This window comes from Gallus gallus, chromosome 5, assembly GCF_016699485.2.
Source record: "Gallus gallus isolate bGalGal1 chromosome 5, bGalGal1.mat.broiler.GRCg7b, whole genome shotgun sequence".
NCBI lineage: Eukaryota > Metazoa > Chordata > Aves > Galliformes > Phasianidae > Gallus > Gallus gallus.
This window is the reverse complement of record NC_052536.1, coordinates 32,536,304-32,554,395: the sequence shown is the minus strand read 5'-3', so window position 1 is coordinate 32,554,395 and position 18,092 is coordinate 32,536,304.

Genomic DNA, 18,092 nt, shown 5'->3' with positions numbered 1-18,092 from the left:
TTTTAAATAGATAGATATCTACTTAAATGTTCAAGAAGCTATGAAGAATTAAAATCAGAATGATCTAAGAACCCTATAATTATATTATCAAATTTGTTCATCTAAATTATACTGGAGAAAATTAACAAAAGTTTTTGTATCTGTATTTTTTACATCTCATAATTTACTATTTACTTGTAGTCAGACTAATTACACTTTAAAATTACTTTTAAAACTCATTCTTTAACTTTTTATTTAGTTGAGAGTTATTTAAAATATGATTGTTTATTTTAAACAACTTGTAACTTATTTGTTTCATATGACAATTTTTGCACTGAGGATAGTTCAAAAAATCCTGTTTTTTGTGATGGATATGGTTGAGTGCACATCACTTAATGTTAAACACTCTAGTTGATATGCAATAATCTAATTATATTGGTATTCATAAATGCCAAGTGTACATTTCAATTTTGTGAAGTTTATATATATATATAAAAGCCCACTTCTATGAGTATGAGAGTAAATTAATTTAATGTTGAATCATAGCAATTAAATAATCACAGAATCACAGAATCGCAGGACTGTAGGGGCTGGAAGGGACCTCCAGAGATCATCAAGCACAGACCCCCTGCAAAGCAGGCCTCAGACAGCAAGCTACACAGGTAGGTGTCCAGGTGAGTCTTGGGCAGCCTGTCCAGTGCTCCGTCACCCTTGCTGTGAAGAAGCTCCTTTGCATATTGGTGTGGCACTTTCTATACTCCAGTTTACGGCAGTTTCCCCTTGTCCTTTCCCCACAGAGTGCTGAAAAGAGGTTGGCCATATCTCCTTGACTCCCACACTTAAGATATTTATAAACATTAATCAGATCCCCTCTGAGTCTTCTTCTGTCAAGGCTGAACAGAGCCATTTAGCTCAGCCTTTCCTCACAGGGGAGAACCTCCAGGCCCTTTACCATCTTTGTGGCCCTCCACTGGACTCTCTCCAGGAGATCCTTGTCTTTTTTTGTACCAGGGAGCCCAGAACTGGATACAGTACTCCAGGTGAGGCCTGACCAGGGCAGAGTAGAGGGGGGGCCACCTCCATTGACCTGCTGGCCACGCTCCTTTTAATGCAGCCCAGGATGCCATTGGCCTTCTCAGCCACCAGGCACAATGCTGGATCATTGCCAACCTGTCATCCACCAGGACTCAGGTCCTTCTCTGAAGAAAATGAAATTGAAACAACAACAACAGCAAATTAAACCTGTTTGGGGTACCATAATCATGCAAAGTAATAGACAACTTTTGATTCTTTTGTTTCAAACTAATGTAAATTCTAAAAAAGTCCTTGGAGAATTTTTTGGAGGCTTTATATACGTCTGTAGATAACTTAGTATTATATAATCATCAGAATCTTTAAGAACCCTGCACCTTCTTGTCTATTGATGATCCAAGTTCTTCAGTGTAATCAGCTTCAGCGGATCTGTGTTCAGGGACATCTTACTGGGATTTATAGGGAGACATATGGCTTTTGGAGAAAAATGGATACTTTGATACAGGAAATAACATGTAAGAGCCACAGCCAGACTACACAGGTTGGAAGAGAACAGTCTTTGCACAACAGTTACACACAATTCCCTTAACTAAAATACCCCTTCTTAGGCAACATGTTCCTGTTCAGGGAATCGGGTGAATTGTACTTCATCATGACCAAGCAGTAAAATGATTTCATGTTAGAACAATTTGCCAGTCTAGCTGATATATTGCTTTCTACTGCCAGAGGAGAAGTTATAATCTCCCAAGAATTTTCATTAATATTTTAGCATTACATGTGATATTTCAAGCTCTTCCTTGCAAGAAAATCAGAATTGTGACAAAGCGCATCATTAAGGAATAAGGTCATCATGCAACACTACAGTAAAAAAGAATATCCCCTTGATAAAATCAAGCATCAGAGATTTTTAAAACACAGCTAACAAAATATAGATTTTTAAAGAAAAAAAAAAAACAGCTTACTCACATTCTAATTCATAGCATTAACAGATCTGTGTTTGACATAGCATAAACTCAAATATATAGAATATCTATGCAGTAATTTCTATATATAGCTCCACTGAGTAAAACCTTTCTTTAAAACTTAAATACGTATCTTTAGCTTCATCTCATTCTAGACTGACAATGAACATTAATCTTCAGGGTAATGAAAACCATATGCAGCCCATCCTCAGGACCCTAGTCAGATATTTTGCTACCAGTAGCTACAGCTAACAGTACTAAACACTTATTTTTCAAGTTTTGTGTGTAGTAAGAAATATATTTTACATTTATTGTTTCAAATACATGAGAAAACTACTTAGAAACATGAAATTTGCATGCAATGCAATATATCTGAAATTTGTTCCCTGTATTCTACAGCTAAACATTCTTAAAAATGTAATTTTTATGTTTGCTTGTATGAACTTTATCATTTTCAAAAGAAGACCATGTGATACCAAATTTCCTTTTTTGCATTGTATTATACAGTTTGTTGGCTTGGACTCAGGATATGGTTTTAAGTGTCTGACCACAACTTTACTTTCCAATGAAACAGGAAAATTAGAAACTTAAGGAATGTATTTTAAGGATTAAAAAGAGAGACATTCTTCTGTCTAGAAAACAGGAGATGGAAACAGGTCATTTGGAAAGAAAGCAGTAAGCCTTTCTAGGTGAAAAGCAGAAAAATTTTGACGTCTTGTATTCTTTCAGGTTAAGACTAAATCTACAGAAGATGAGGCAATGCTTAATGTAGCTACAGCACAACTTTGTTTAAGGTTACAAATAATTTGAGCAAACTGTTAAAGACAGTCAAGGAACAAGTTGTAAAGAAATTTATAGCTCATCACAGGGAGATTGAATAACTGAAATCTGAGGAAAAGGAACCGAACCAGCAATACAAGGTTTAGTAATTTGCATTTGCATTGTTACTACATCTAGATGTTAGTACATCCTGATGTACTAACTGATGTAAAAATGGAAACAAAATAGCGTTTCAGCAGGGACACTAGAACGCAGTAGAGGAGAACTCAAGTCAGATTAACAAAAGAAGAAAAAATAAAATGAAGCAAAAAAGAAATAAAAACAAATACCACCTTTTGAGTAAGATTGATAGATTTATAGGAAATGTTGCCTTTAAAGAGGCATTTCCAGACAAGCAAGACCACTTAGTGTTCTCCTTTTCTGCTCGATAGATATAGATATAGGCATTGACCTTGGGGTTGGAACAAATGTCCAGAATGTCCAGCAGTCCATGTCTAATGCTACTTTTACACTTACCCCTTCCCTGCATACTCCTCCTAGATAAGAGCCAGCACAGATGGCCAGCACAAGAGGACATATCCTCTTATCTCTGATCATCCTGAATGCTAACAGAAAAACACAAAAACTGATAAATGAGTTACAGTGGTAGCTGTTGTAGTCTGAGAAGTTAACAAGCCATAGCTCTTGAGAATCTTAACTTTAACCAGTGGAACTGCTGCATGGCGAGTTGTATATATGGATATAATTTTTATATGCCTTAAGACTATTGTTTAAAACTTTTTTAAGATCAGAAATAATATTTTCATTATAGAATTTATCACATTTGTTGTGGTTTGACCCAGGAGATAGCTGAGCAGCACACAGATGTTCACTCACTCCTCCATACACAGAGGGATGGGGAAGAGAATTAGAAAAAACAAAACAAAAAAAAAAAAAAACAAAGTAGAACTCATGGGTTGAGATAAAACTTTACTAAGAGAAAAGGAAAAGGATAATAGTTATGACAAGTATATATATGAATGTGCATAACAAGCAGCGCAAAAGCAATTGCTCACTGTCTGCTGACAAACGTTGACCTAGCACTCGAGTAGCAGAACAGAGAGAGATGAATGCTCATTCCCCTTTCAAAACATTTCTTCCATTTGATGTCATTTGGTATGGAATATCATTTTGTCCAGTTTAAGTATAGTTTAAACTCCTTGGGACCCCCTCATTGGTAGTACAGTAAAAAAAAAGTGAGAAAACTGAAGTGTCCTTGATTTTCTACAGAGCTGCTCAGAAACAACTAGAAACACTGGTGTATTATCATTGTTGGTTTTCTTCTGAAAACAAAACATAGCATTATACCAGATACTAGAAAGAAAAAAACAATTCTCCTCCACCCAAAAGTAAGATATTTAAGTTAATTTATAAACTAAAGGGACCCTTACAAAACAAAGGGCATGGAATTAAATGCCAGATTTTTGTGATGAAGATTTTAAGAAATTCTGAGACACTGCTATTCTGCTAAAAATTCCTTATAATTTTCATTGTAAAGACAAGCTTTTATGTTCTCCACAGAAATTCTGCACTGTAGCTTCCAGAGTGCATATTCCTAAATGCATGATCAAATGAAATGTATTGTAAGGACAACAGAGAACAAGGGAAGATATTAGAGAAATATCCAAATTTCACTTTCAACCAACATAAGTAAATACCGTAATAAATAGCTTACTTTAATACATTTCTTTTGTGTCTATCTTTGGCAAATACTTCTAGATATTTATAAAATAATATAGTTCATGATACTTCTGCAGAAAATGATGTGTTTAAAATACTCTTCATTTATCAGTACAGTTCTTGCGTAGAAAACTGCCTGAAGCCTAAAATTTAACAATGAAGTTTATAAATAAATGTCCACTGTAGTTCAGTTAAATTTAACAGTGAAGTAAATTTCTTATGTCAAACTTTCAAGTAACATTCATGATACTGAATTACCTCAAATGGGTGTGGGAATCAATGTCATCTGTTTAAGTGGGTATTTTTTATAAATAGATAAAAGGTCATTAATAAAAACATTTTCCTTTGGTTTGATGGTCTGTGGAATTCTCCAGTATTATATACTAATGTGTAATGTAGTGAGGTGATTGATCCACTGCTCTTCCAGAATTAGTTTCTAAAATTTGTCATTTGGATTTTAATATGAAAATCTTTATGTAATAATACAAATTTTATCCATAATAACATTAGAAATGTATTAATAAGTTCTCATGGAATTGAATCCATTATGTACTGATTCCCTTACATTGTTTCTTTTGTATGTGTGGTATGGCTTCCACTATTCATATTCTGTTCATTCAGTTATAGGTAAATAAACATATTAACTTGTTACATTCAGAAGAGCAAAATGCTGCAGTAATGCACAGCATATGTGCAATTTTTACATATCTTTAAGGTTACAAATCAGTAAGTTGATGATAAAAGAGAATTAATACAGGTATTTTCCCTACATTTAATCAATATTTCTGCTGAGATGGTTTCAAAGTTTTTCCAGGAACCTCTATTTGAATTTTTGTTTGACATTTAAAAACTGTTGCAACTAAAAGAAAAATCATCGTTTCTCACAGTAAGCAGATCTATTCCATTATTTGTCCTTTATATATCCTGCCTCAAAAGCATAAGATTTGAACAGTTCACTGAACCTCAAAGAGATAGGAATTATAGACTTGCCATCATCCATGAAAAAAAAGAAAAAGAGATTCTTCCTCTTCCATTACTTAGATATTCATAAAACTGTATATTTAATTTAAAATGTTTATTTCTGAACATTATTAGAGTTTATTCCAGATAAATTCTATATCCAAATAATGCCTTCTATGACCTACTATCTGCCAAACTAATCCAAATCACACTGCTGGTAAAACACCAGGAAAGCTAAGAATCCCAGTCTGATGGAATAAGCATAGAACTCCAGCTACAGGTAGGTTCAGTACAGAGCACTGTGTTCGTTTTCTCTATAATTTCTTTACTGTGGCATTGATTTAGGTTATTAACTATTTCAATTAATAACAGAGCACCTGAGCACTAGCATTAATAACTTATCATTAAAATAGAAAATATTTGATGGTAAAATATATTGCAGTATATAAAATATGTACATTTAATAAGACACTGTTTTTTAGTCTCTTCAGTCCGAATCTGTAGCCTGAGCTGACTTTAATTGGTTTTGAATCAAGCCTTTATTTTTTCAGATGTCATTTTCACCCATATTCTCCAAAGCCTCATGTGTTCTTACATGGTACCTTGTTTTGTGCAGATACATGACACTTATTCATCTCCAAATATCAAACAATTATCTGATAGAAAACCTTTGTTCCCATTTTTAAGATTTGTGGTCTTTGTTAAATGGCTAGTTGATTAAGTAGTGACAATACACAGCTTTGAACAATTTAGTATCTGGACAAATTTATTTGCTAACAGAGGTAGGCAAATATAGTTTCATTAAAGTACAAAATAATTGGAAATCATTTAAAAGTGAACGTACTTTGGAAAATTTTATCCACTTTTTCTTATATCAGATGCCTTAGACCATTCCAGAAGTCAAGTCTTGCCTGCACTAATGCTCATAGAGGAAACTTTAAGATTGAACACTCAGACACTTCAGATGGCAGATTTTATACCCACAGTGGAAGATCTTTATACTGAATGTGATGTAGAACCTTAATTATTAAGACAGGAGACAGACAGTATTCCCGAAGTCCCTCACTGGAACTTTGGCTCAAAGGCAATTAAATGAGTCATGCAGGGCTCTGTCTGCACCCTTTACATCTTGGCTCAGTCATGCATACCTACTTCTTTCTGTGATTGAAGGAAAAACCCTATAAAGTCCTTACCATCTTAGTAAATCCTATATAAGCCTCATTTTTTTTTCCCTCTGTCTTCTGTACTAAGACTTGTAACCTGAAAAAGATTCAAAAATTCTCATATTATTCTTAACCAATGCTTTTTCATAAGGCAGTTTCACTTCTGGAGAGACTTAAGTCTCAGTAGAATCACCAGTTCTAATAGCAGCAATTACTTATGTTTGTCCTAAAAAGAAAGCCATGTAAATAAAATAGTTATGAGAAATGTTGAAACCAAACTCGAAACAAGATTATTAATTTGATGTGTTGGTCCTATCAGTATACAACTTCTCATGGGTGAGCCAATATGAAAAAAAATTAAGCTGCTACATTTTTCAGAGCCTAAGTAACTAACTTCCAGTGATTTACATAAGAAATATACAATTACTTGCTTCCTCAGACACATTTTTAATTAAATAATTTAGGAGTCTGTCTACCTGAAATTCCTTTGATCTGTTTTAGTTTTTAAATGTTCATTCAGTATATGTTCAGCTCACAAAACTGGTCATATAGTATACATACAAGTGTATGTATACACACAAATGTATACATACATTTGAAATGACTACATCGATTTTTTTTTGTTTCAGAAGATTTTTAACAGTGCCTCACATTTTTACCTATTTACCCAGCTTAACTACTATAAAAAAAAATACTTGCTAATGTTTTTCCTTTTTCATTTTCTTTTTGTTGTAGTTCAGGAAGAATATATTTTTCCTTTGAATAGAAAAAGAAAAGACTATTCTCTGTATAGAAGTGTGAAAATGTTAGTGTATAACTAACATCTCAAAAGACTAAAGAAGTAGAAAATGTCTGAGAGTCTGGCAAAAAATGCTAAGACAGCAAAGTTCCCACTCAGAATGTTGTTTTGATCTGTTATGTATAGACAATATTCTGTGTTTTTTTTTCATTTAATTAATAGTCTGAAAAATAGACTGAAAAGTAGTCTGAAATATTCTCACTTCTCAGTGATTGTGGGACAAGTAATGCTTCCAGAAGGAAATATAATGCTTCCTTTAGTATGATTATGATACACAGAATCATAATGAGCCATCTAGCATGGAAAAGACCTTCACGATCATCAAGTCCAACCATTAACCTGTCTTACTAAGTCTCTGAGTGCCATGTCTTCATATCCTTTAAGACCTTCCAAGGATGGGAACTCCAGTAGTTCCCTAGGTAGCTCATTCTAATGCTTAATCACCATGAAGAAATTCTTCCAATTCAACCTAACCACCCCACCCAATGCAATTTGAGGCCATTTCCCTGTGTCCTATCATTTCTCAACAGAGAAATGAGGTCATCACCATCCTTACTGCAACCTCCTGTCTGGTAGCTGTAGAGAACAATGAAGTCTCCCCTCAGCCTCCTCTTCTCTAGACTAAACAACCCTATTTCCCTCAGCTACTCCTTATATGTCCTTTTTTCTAGCCCCTTTATGAGCTTTGTCATTCTTCTTTGCACAAGCCTGAGCAATTTAATATCCCTCATGCAGTGAGAGGCCCAAAACTGAACACAGTAATCAAAGTCTCACCAGTGCCCTAGGCAAGGGAACAATCACTTTCCTAGTCCTGCTGGCCATGCTTTTTCTGATAAAACACAGGAAGCCATAGGCCTTCTTCGCCACCTGGACACACTTGTGGTTCATGTTCAGCTGGCTGCTGACCAGCACTTTATGACACTTTTAGGTGCTACAAAGGCTGGATCTGTAATAAGATACAAGCTGGAATTTGTTGTGGAGGTAAAATTAGAAGATTCTTTCAGTAGTATTTTCTTGTAGTATCTTTTTCTTCTACAGTACTACTATTTCAGTAGTCTTTTGAGATAGCTGAAGTGTCTTCATACAAAACTATCACAGTCAAACTCAGAAGCATATTTTGAGATAATACACACGTTTAATCATACATTACATTTATTAAGCCATTAAATGCATGCAATTGATATCATGTCTCTTGAAGGCAATTTTGTGATATTTATCACTGTAAAGTCAATTAGCTGTGGAGAGGGTTGTTTTCTAAAAGTATTATCCTGTCCCTGTTCAAGTTACTAACTGTTGTGCAGGATTCGTCTTCCCTGAGATCACTGAGTTATATTATTTGCAAGATCTTTTGTGCTAATCCAGCTGGCCAGGCATCAAGTTGATAACATTCAGGAAAGGTAGCAAAGAGGAGTAAAATATAATTATTTGGAGTATATATACCCTTGAGGAGTTTTAGTTTGCTATAATACAAATAAGTTGTTTATATTACCACTTCTATGCTACTGCAACATAGTGGAGCTAATAAAATGTAAATTATAGAATTTCAAATAAAGCCTTATTAAAAATATTTTTAGTGACCCTTTCATCCTTTGGTTTTGGCTTCCTGTGGCTTTTGGTGTTGAAACACAGTTTCCAGCCACCTTAATTCTACCCCCTATTTTATTTTGTGATATTTTCTGAATTGATTATTTGCTCTTGTTAGCAACTTGTCTTCATGAATTCAAGGAAAAGGGTGTTATGTTACATTGAATGTTTTATGCCCTAATTTAATACTTCTTAAAACTGAAGGGACAAAAAAAGTGCATTCTGTGGCAAAGAATGCAAAATCCATTTCTCTTTTTTATGTTTAGTTCACTTGAACAGGCCGTCAGAGCTTGAAGTGATTGTCTGTGTCCCCATGGACACAAGAGACAGTGAGTTTGACTTTTGCTCAGATTCAGAAGCTGCTTTCAGGAAATTTACAAAGGTTTATTGTAGCACTTGTCATGGTGGAACCTGCTTTGCTGGCATTACTGGCGGCAGCATTTGTCAAGTGAAGAAACTGTGCTACAAGAAGGTAGGGCCAAGGAAGATAAAGCCACTACATTAACTGTGTTGTCTTGAGGGAAGTACATTGCAGTCTTGAAACAAAGCCCTTGGAATTCAACATGAGATTTGCTGCCTACAATTTCACTGACATTCAATTTAAAATGAAAGCAAATATAGTTGTGAGAAAATTATTACCACATTATTAGAGAAGCATCAGTGGATTTTCAAGTGCTTTCCACATTTCCCCCACTGCTTGTTTAGAAGAGTAACAAAACATTACTTAAGTACTATAAAAAGTCATATTGGGATACTGCAACCAAGAAGTTGACAGAGTGGTGGGAAAGCCCTGGAAGGAAGTAATTATCGAATTGAGGAGAATCTGAATGATTTATATCTAGTGAACAGCCTATTTCTATCCAACTTTGTGTTGCCTAACAAATACAACTCACCAGATGGTGAATTCAGAAAATCAAATACAGTATATTCAAACAAATGTAAAAGCACACTGAACAGTCATATCAAGAACAGCCACAGTTTTAACTTTGCCAAACTGGAAATAAATCCAAGAAAGAGATCTCTAGATGAACTGAGTAGCTATGAGGGACAAACACTAGAATGGAAGAAAAATGATTGGCACAATGAAATTCAAAATTCATTATTTAAGGCCAAGGAAAAGACAACAAGCCAAAAGAGAGCACTATGAAAGAATGCTAAGAGCAATAAAAGTCAAGGAGAGGCAAATAATAAAAAAGAGACTAGAAAGCAGTTATGCTTAACAGTGTAAAAACATCATGTGAAAAGATGTGGTTTTCAACTAAAAGTAGAAAAGCTCTGAAATCTTTTGATATCAAAAGATATAAAGAAATCATAGCCTAAAACCCAATGTATATAAATCTTTTCAGACTACCTGGGTTTAGGTTCAAGACATTCTGTGTAGAAATTTTATACTGAAGATCCTGATTAAAAACTACTTCAGATTAAAGCTCAGTCAATAATGAGAGTAAATTTCAAAGGTGATTGATAGAGCTCAGACATTTGGTAGGTGTTTATTTTGATAGATCAGAATGTTTGATAAAGCAGAACCACATTGTAGCAAACTTCTATTTTGCATGAAATCTTTACAGCTGTTAAAGTTCTCAGGACTGGAAAATGAACAGCATGAAATGTATCTTCTTTTTTTTTTTCTCTTATCACTGCTAACATCTAGAGAAAAATTAATTAGATACAAATCCAAATATTCTTGGTATTATAGACACAATCAGGAGAAAAAGGCGAATACTATTTTCTTTGCAAAATCAAGGGCTCAAATTTATGATGAAGACCTGAAATGCTGAAAGGAAAAAATGGTTAATAAGGTAGAACAGCTTAACAATTTCAACAGCTCTGTAACGATCCATGGAAACCTCATGAAGGAGATATTATCAAGGCAAGAAAATTTACAGACCGTATTCACTTATCTTAAAAGTAGATAGAATCAAAAGTACCAGTAAAGACTCTTGTCAACCCTGAAGCTTTTCAACTCAATTAAATTGATACATGACTGAGAATTTAGAAGTGTTTTGTACAAAAAAAATTTTGCTTGGAAAAAATAACTAAGATACACCTTACATAGCCTAGGTAACCTATCCCAGGTACTTTACCTATGTATCTGAAAAGAAAGCATAGAGGCACAGATTTTCACAAGCAGCTGGACTGTTCTTTTCCGGATAACACCTAAGACATCCTTGTGTACAACTTTAAATTAAAAAACTAACGTTGAGTTAGAAGAACACATAAACTATTGATTTTTTAATTATTATTCAATAAAAGATGTTCTCAACAAAGCCAGGATCTCAAATATAATTTCCATTAGCTGTTTTTTATCAAATTCAACAAAAAAATTGTGTAAATGGGTTACTGCTTTGACTACCCCATGGCACCATCAAATAGTTATGAAGCAGTGTGGAGAAATGTGTATAGGTCCTAGCAAACAAGGGAAAAAAACATCTATTCCTTGTACGGAGAAGAAGATAGCAGAATCAGTAACTGTGGATGTAATACATTTCAAGAAGATATACTATTAAGTACAGATTTAGGAACTTGCTATGGGGAATTTTTCACACTGCAGTCCACAGCGACCTTATTTTAAACTAAAATATGTATTTAAGAAACAGTTAAGTAATAGATAGTTCTAAACATTTTTTTCTATATCTCTTCCCAGGTTTGGAACATTTAAATTTTTTTTTTCTCATATTTATTGAAGGTTTCACATTCTGAAAATGAACTGAAATAATTATGCATTTTTCTAACTAAAGAGACAAAAAGAGAATAAACTAAACACTGCAATAAATAAAGGGAAAACATCCAAATATAGGAAAAAAATATTAAGAAAATCAAGTTCTAAAAATCAGTATTATTTCCTGGGAAAAGGCTTTTTCTCTTCAAAATGAATTTCCAAAGTTTTTAAAAGGCTCTGTGACATGAATGACATTTCTTATTTTTGAAATGGAGATATTCAGATTCTGTTTCTAAGGAATGCTTCTTGAAGCTCATGAAAATATTTGATCCACTATATCAAATTAATAATTAAACATAAACATACAACCAATTACCTCATGTTAGGAATATCTTGGTTGTAGTTTACTACTGAGACTCATCTTTCCATCAGTAATTTAACAAAATATCAGTTTTAATCAAAAAAAAAAAAAAAAAAAAAAAGAGGCATTCAAATCACAAACATTTATTACTCCTAATCAAGTCAAAAGATGTCACCAACATGTCCCTATATTCCTCTTTTTGAATTGCTAAAAGTATATAGTAGCAACAAAAAAAAGATGCAGGGTCTGCCAAAGGATTCTAAATGAAAATTTTCTCATTGAAATCTGACTCTAGTGAAACTATATTAAGCTACATCTTATTAAAATTAGTTTTGTTTTTCTTGTGTCATTCTAGGGAAATCCTAATCTAAAACACTTATCTAAGAATCTAGCAACACAGTGTAAGCTGCAGTCTTTCAGATTTCTGAGACAAACCTTTCACTCTGCTGTTTGCGAAACAGAGGTTATACAAGTGAGAAAAAAATAAGATGTCAGGAAAAAAATGTTCCAATTCAGGCATAGAAAATTGAAGACCTTATACTATATTATAAACTTTTTTTCTCTACCACTATATGTTTAACTTCTTTGATAATCTGTTCTATTTTTTCGAAGATTAAAAAACTTATTTTTCCACCAACCTCAGAGCTGAGCTTCCCTCTTATCCTTTCTTGATTGTTAGTATTGTTGCAGCTTGTTCACAGTAAGTACATTAGACTCTCTTTCTCAAGGTTTTCTACCTCCACAGAGTTAGAAGGAATACAAAACAAAACAAAACAAAACAAAAAAACTTTGACTACAATAAAAAGTGGCAAAGATTATCTAGATAGTCATGGAAAGAAGAAAGAAGAAGGTAGGTTCTCAAGGTCAGTTAGCATGACAGAGCCACTACGTGAGAAAGTGGAGTGCTAAGAGAACTTAAGTCAAATACATGCAAAACCTTTATTTGTCATTTATCAACACAGTATACTGTTCGCTCATGTTCTTCAAAGTTATGTAAATTACTTCTGAAATGTGAGTGAAAAGATGACTTCAGGTCTTTTAAAAATATTTTTAGTTTTTTCTTACCAGTTCAGGACAAAAAATGCAAAAGATTAATTTAGAACATGGCTAAATGAATTGTCTTAAAAATCAGATTTTGTACTTCAGGTCTCAAAACTTGCTTAAACTTCAGATTTGGAAAATATCCAGTTCGTTTTTAAATGATATTCTTTTATTTCTAGTTCTAACAATTTTTTTGATGATGGTTATTAAGTTCAGCTATTGCTGAGCAAGCTTTTAGGCTTTCATGGGTATTTACCCTAGTCTTTACTCTAAGGTTACTGCGTTTCACCGTAGCAGCGATTTCATTTCAGTAGCTGGCAAACTGATCCCAGTTCACATAGCTTAAAAATTACTCTGACGGCTTTATATTAATAAATATTCACAAAAAGTTCTGCATGTATATAGCACAAAACAGCCATCATTTCCCATTACTTGCATAATAGTGCCCACTGGCAGAGTGGGATATACTGTATGTTTAACAGCTCTGCTGTTGTGCATTCTTTCATCAATCAGCTAGATTTTAAAAGGCTCACACAGTGTTGCTACAAAGAAGAGCTTTATCTTCCAGCTGGCTTATCCTCCCAGTACTTATCCTCTAGCTAGCTTTTACTCTTTTTCTAAGTCCCTACCCCTTTGAAAGGTTTAGAGAAAACACTTCAAAGAGTTGTTCTTCAAAGATGGGGTATTTAAGATAAATGCCCCTAGAGTCTGACTCTCTCTTCATATTTCCTATGTTATGCACCATCGCATTCAACTTTCTCTCATCCAATCTGGAGGAAGAAGGAAAGAGAGAGAGGGATTGAGAGAGAAAGGAAGGGAGGAAGGCAGAAAGAAGGGAAGGAGGAAAGAGAAAGAAAGAAAGAAAGAAAGAAAGAAAGAAAGAAAGAAAGAAAGAAAGAAAGAAAGAAAGAAAGAAAGAAAGAAAGAAAGAAAGAAAGAAAGAAAGAAAGAAAGAAAGAAAGAGAGAAAGAAAGAGAGAAAGAAAGAGAGAAAGAGAGAAAGAAAGAAAGAAAGAAAGAAAGAAAGAAAGAAAGAAAGAAAGAGAGAAAGAAAGAAAGAAAGAGAGAAAGAAAGAAAGAAAGAAAGAAAGAAAGAAAGAAAGAAAGAAAGAAAGAAAGAAAGAAAGAAAGAAAACAAAGGATAAAATAATCTTCCATTTAACTGCTTCCCAGTAATACAGTTTTACCATCTTCTCTGAATAAGCAGGCTGACCAAGTGGATTCAGCATTAAAAATGCATTCCTAGCTATCTTAATTTATACAATAATTGAGAACAAATGTAGAAGGCCATTAAAATAGATGGCTAATTCAAACTGAGTTTCATAAGGAACTAAAGGAACCAAATCTCAATAAATACTCTGCTTATACAAAATGTTGCTCATCTCCACAGCTGACCCTGTTCATCCTCAGTCTTATATGTAATTCTTTTCTGAGCATGTGCAGCACAGATTGTCTTGCCCTTTCCTTAGGTTGAACAGGTTCTATATGTAGCAGTTCATCTACAAATTATATCAGTGTATAGTCTACTGATTTCCATGTAGCTCTATGCAAGTATATTATGTGTTATGAAAATTCTCATGTGAAGTGTAAACTCTATCGGTCTAGGTTAAGTGGTCCACAGTTCTACTTTCTATGCTATTTTCAAAGTTCATATCTTCACAGATACCAAGCAGATATTAAATAAATAAAAAAAAATGTGATAACAAAAAAAAAAAAAAAAAGCTCCACCATTGATCTTTTTTCACTGCCCTTTGGCTTTCTAGTCAACTAGACTACATCAATGATACTTATGTAGGATTTGTTTCAGCCAGGGCTGACACATGAGCAATGTGCAATTATGTGAAGTGCCTGATTAAGTGTGCTAGATTCTGTAATGACTCGGTGTTATGAAAAAAATAAAATAGGTCATGCTGACTATAGCCTGCTATTTGGCACTGTGTTATCCCTGCCACCTGCTCTTCACTGGCAGGACAGAACAAGATAATGTGTTCCAGCAAATGGATGTCCACCTCAATCATTCAGTTAGTAAAGAAGGCAGAAGAGAATGAACACTCTTGAGAAACTGTCCCAGAGAGAAGGTCCCGCACAACTCCCAGGGCTGACAGCCAGTCATTCCATCCTTCATCCCTTGTCTTCTCCTTCTATAGAGTCATAATTCTCTGTATTTCTTGTTGGCCTTGTGTAGTCTGGAAGATAATATATTGGAATACTTGACTAGGTTCAGAATGATAGTGCTGGAAAGCATTAATTTGAACTGCTCATTGGCTAATTTTCAGGTCACCCTTCCAAAGAATGTGATAACTTGACTTAGTAGTGGCATGGGATCTTTAAACAAGGATATACAGCAGAAACATTGTTTTTTTTTTTTTAATAGAATTTACAACTTAATATCATTGGTATTGTGTACTCAGGTATACACCATCTTATGCTAAATATTTAAAGAGGATGGAAATAAATCCTATCACCAAGAAAAAGTTCTAAGAAACAAATGCTGGCTTTTAAAAATGTCATTCTTTCTGGAATTTGTATTCCTTTAAGAAATCACAGTATGATCTAAACAAATTGCTGCAGTTATGGCTCTGATTCAGAAAAGCACTTCAGCAAATATTTAACATAAGCATGACTTGGCATGTATACTCTTGAATACTGGATTATGATTCTGTAACTGAAGATAGAAACCCTCTTTTGTTTAGTACACAGTAAAAGTAAAGCTCTCAGAAGTCAGTTCAACGAATAAGTCAGTTTTTGCAAGTATGCCTTCAGTTTCATTGTCTGCTATGCAACTGAGTCCATAACAGTTTTTCTCAGCTTTTCTTTCACTGATCATGAAATAGTCCTGCTATACAGATGAATACTATTTTATCAGTCAAACATTAGCAATTATGGATGTAATCTCTAGCAGAGATTTTGAAAGCACAGTAAATGTTTATGACAGAAATAATGCCAAAAAATTTTGGAGATAAATGTCCAAAGTCTGGGTGTCTATGTCAAAGCCCTCAAGCTACTCTCAGCTTTGTTCTATCACAGAATGTTGTTTCCCCAACTTGACTTTTAAAATTCTGCATTTTGACAGCACTGTGAGGTAAAGGTCGTCTCTGACTCATTAACTTTCAACCTTCTATTCTCTGCTCTTATGTTTAAAATTTAAGGATTAATGTGGCAGGAAAACCACAGTCACACCATGATTTATGGCCAAAGTCTTTCACTTTTGAGTAGGTCCTGAGACTTGAGAGAATCTTTATAATTAACATTGAACAGTGAGAGTCTATAAGTAAAATATATAGGGAACAAGCATGTAAAGGTCATGCATTGCCATGCATTTGAGGTTGTACAGGAGACAAGAATTTATGCAGATTGTATATCAGATGCAAATGACACATTATGTGATATTATATCACTTCCTGTTCCTGTGCTAAAAATACAAATTATTATAACTAATGTACCATGAATACTGTAACTGCTCACGGCAAACTTCTAACTGCGTCTGTCATCTGTCACTTTTTTACACTTTCTATGAGACAATCAATAAAACTTGTCATGTTTTTCCTTTTTATGGATCATAGAGTTATTATCAAATATTCAGTGAACTATAGATTAATGGACAAACTGGGGAGTACTGGCTTTTACTCACCTTGAGTCCTTGTGAACAATAAGACTTCAAAATACAATTTTGCAGAGATTGAATTCTAGATTGTGAGATCTATAAGGAATCTTAGATGCTTCTCAGCATTGTCCGTTACTCATCTCAAAGTGCTCTTGTACATGAAATTTGCAGTTAAAACCAAATGTAAAACAGAATTCCAGGCTTTTTATACATTGTCAGATTTTTTCATTACACTTTGATCAATGCAGAAATGCAGCTGGGATCCAGCAAAGCATGAATTTTATTTAGCTAGAAAGATTATACTTTGCCAATTATGTGATAAAACATTATTTTTTAAAATCTGGTTGCAGATGAAATGAAGTTACTATGGTCTGCCTTGAGCCAAGACAAACTGTTACTCTTATCCACAACTAAGGTTTTCTTTCATTATTTATGATTTTCTTCCTTAAATCCATCCAGATACATGCAATCTTGATTAACCTCCTCATTTATGTTCCCAGCAAAGGTTGCAACATTTTCTTTGTAAGATTTTTAACATTTTCACTCTAGCTGCTGATGAAGATAAGTTCTAGCACTTGTTAGACAGGTTATAAAATTATATATGAAAAAAATAGGAAAGGTTACTTATCTTTCTAGAACTTATACAGACCTCAGACTACACTTCTTGTAGCACTGCTTTCTCTGTGCATCATTTTTAATATATTTTCTTATATCTTCACTAGTTTATAAACCCATATTTGATTGTATAAATGGCTGTACCTAAAATGTCATAGAACAAGACTCTCTTTACAGCCTATTTTTTTGTATCATCCAATGTCTAAGTAAAGTTTCAATTTTTTTTTTTTTATTATTATTTTGAAATATTTATGCAACTAGCTGTCTTCCTCATTCTTTTTCAGTAAAGTTGCAGTATAGAGACACCTGCTGGGAAGTGAATGAACAGGAACAAATGCAAATATTCATCCTAGTAGTAATAATAAAAATAGAAATAATAGCATTACTCCTTTTTACAACTTTTAATTTAACCTTATCTTTACTTGGTGTTTTTCATTTCTACACAAACCATACTAATGATACAGAAAAATTACAGGCAGGGATACTCAATTTCAACATACCATCTGACTAATTATAACAGAACTTAATCTGTCCATGTGATTTCACCCCATATAATGTATTTTGCCCTTTCAATATTAATCATGCAGAATTCTTGTGCTTGGGCCCAGGAGTAAGTACTGCCTTGTGCCAAATTCTGTGCATAACTTTTAGAAATGTATTATTTCAGAAAATCGAATGTTAGATCTAACTACTCTATGTAGCAAATGAATAAATAAATAAATAGACTATAACAGAATAAAAACTAAAAAACATATTATTGACATTACTGAAATCACATTGCATACAGTATGCTCACACAAATGAATGGTTAATGTTTAATTTTATTTTAATCTTA